This window comes from Schistocerca cancellata, chromosome 6 (assembly GCF_023864275.1).
Source record: "Schistocerca cancellata isolate TAMUIC-IGC-003103 chromosome 6, iqSchCanc2.1, whole genome shotgun sequence".
Lineage (NCBI taxonomy): Eukaryota > Metazoa > Arthropoda > Insecta > Orthoptera > Acrididae > Schistocerca > Schistocerca cancellata.
In genome coordinates this window covers 27,859,500-27,861,966 of record NC_064631.1, presented here as the reverse complement: position 1 = coordinate 27,861,966, position 2,467 = coordinate 27,859,500, and the positions used below count along the sequence as shown (strand labels likewise).

General features: G+C 46.3%; 1 non-coding gene across 1 annotated transcript; it reads left to right on the top strand.

The window, feature by feature from the left end:
* Nucleotides 1-1,537: 1,537 nt before the first annotated feature.
* On the top strand, nt 1,538-1,612 carry Trnat-ugu (transfer RNA threonine (anticodon UGU)). Its single transcript has one exon. It is a non-coding gene; the product is annotated as a tRNA-Thr (tRNA).
* The last annotated feature ends 855 nt before the right edge of the window (nt 1,613-2,467 follow it).

Genomic DNA, 2,467 nt, shown 5'->3' with positions numbered 1-2,467 from the left:
AAGAATAGGTCGTATTAGTGTTTTATAAGCGGTCTCCTTTACAGATGAACCACATTTTCCCAAAATTCTACCAATGAACCGAAGACGACTATCCGCCTTCCTCACAACTGCCATTACATGCTTGTCCTACTTCGTATCGCTCTGTAATGTTACGTCCAAATATTTAATCGACGTGACTGTGTCAAGCGCTACACTACTAATGGAGTATTCAAACATTACAGGGTTCTTTTTCCTATTCATCTGCATTAATTTACATTTATCTATATTTAGAGTTAGCTGCTATTCTTTACACCAATCACAAATCCTGTCCAAGTCATCTTGTATCCTCCTACAGTCACTCAACGACGACACCTTCCCGTACACCACGGCATATCAGCAAACAGCCGCACATTGCTATCCACCCTATCCAAAAGTTCATTTATGTAGATAGAAAACAGCAGCGGACCTACCACACTTCCCTGGGGCACTGCAGATTATACCCTTGCCTCCGATGAACACTCACCATCGAGGACAACGTACTCGGTTCTATTACTTAAGAAGTCTTCGAGCCACTCACATATTTGGGAACCTATCCCATATGCTCCTACCTTAGTTAGGAGTCTGCAGTGGGGCACCGAGTCAAACGCTTTCCGGAAATATAGGAATATGGCATCCGTCTGATACCCTTCATCCACGGTTCGCAAGATATCATGTGAAAAAAGGGCGAGTTGCGTTTCGCAGGAGCGATGCTTTCTAAAGCCGTGCTGATGCATGGACATCAACTTCTCTGTCTCAAGGAAATTCATTATATTCGAACTGACAATATGTTCGAGAATCCTGCAACAAACCGATGTTAAGTATAAAGGTCTGTAATTTTGAGGATCCGTCCTTATACCCTTCTTATATACAGGCGTCACCTGCCCTTTTTTCCAGTCGCTCAGGTCTTTACGTTGGGCAAGAAATTCGCGATAAATGCAAGCTAAGTAAGGAGCCAATGCAGTAGAGTACTCTCTGTAAAACCGAACTGGCATCCCATCAGGACCTGGCGATTTATTTATTTTCAACCCATTCAGCTGCTTCACAGCCCCAGGGATGTCTATCACTATGTCCTACATACGGGAATCTGTACGAGACTCGAACGGCAGTATGTTTGTACGATCCTCCTGCGTGAAAGATTTCTCAAATACTGAATTAAAATTTCAGCTTTCGTTTTGCTGTCTTCCGTTGCCAGGCCAGACTGGTCAGTGAGTGACTGGATGGAAGCCTTCGACCCGCTTGCTGATTTTACGTAAGACCAGAATTTCCTTGGGTTTTCAGCAAGATCTTTGGCTAAGGTATGACGGCGGTACTGGTTGTATGCTTCGCGCATCGCTCCTTTTACAGCAGCACGAATCTCTACTAACTTTTGCCTGTCCTCATTCTGCCGATCTTTCTTCCACGAGTAGTGACTGTGTTGGGGTGGGACACTACGAATGTAGTGTGTGAACATACAAGGTGAGAATGTGGGTCTCGCGGGAGGCGTGCGCGAGATAGTCCCTGCAGTCGCACCATCCTCTGTGCCCTCGGTGGCTCAGATGGATAGAGCGTCTACCATGTAAGCAGGAGATCCCGGGTTCGAGTCCCGGTCGGGGCACGCATTTTCACCTGTACCTGTTGATACGAGGGCAGTTCAATAAGTAATGCAACACATTTTGTTCTGAAACAGGGGTTGTTTTATTCAGCATTGAAATACACCAGGTTATTCCCCAATCTTTTAGCTACACAACACTATTTTTCAACGTAATCTCCATTCAATGCTACGGCCTCACGCCACCTTGAAATGAGGGCCTGTATGCCTGCACGGTACCATTCCACTGGTCGGTGTCGGAGCCAACGTCGTACTGCATCAATAACTTCTTCATCATCCGCGTAGTGCCTCCCACGGATTGCGTCCTTCATTGGGCCAAACATGTGGAAATCCGACGGTGCGAGATCGGGGCTGTAGGGTGCATGAGGAAGAACAGTCCACTGAAGTTTTGTGAGCTCGTCTCGGGTGCGAAGACTTGTGTGAGGTCTTGCGTTGTCATGAAGAAGAAGTTCGTTCAGATTTTTGTGCCTACGAACACGCTGAAGTCGTTTCTTCAATTTCTGAAGAGTAGCACAATACACTTCAGAGTTGATCGTTTGACCATGGGGAAGGACATCGAACAGAATAACCCCTTCAGCGTCCCAGAAGACTGTAACCATGACTTTACCGGCTGAGGGTATGGCTTTAAACTTTTTCTTGGTAGGGGAGTGGGTGTGGCGCCACTCCATTGATTGCCGTTTTGTTTCAGGTTCGAAGTGATGAACCCATGTTTCATTGCCTGTAACATTCTTTCACAAGAAATTGTCACCCTCAGCCACATGACGAGCAAGCAATTCCACACAGATGGTTCTCCTTTGCTCTTTATGGTGTTCGGTTAGACAACGAGGAACCCAGCGGGAACAAACCTTTGAATATCCCAAC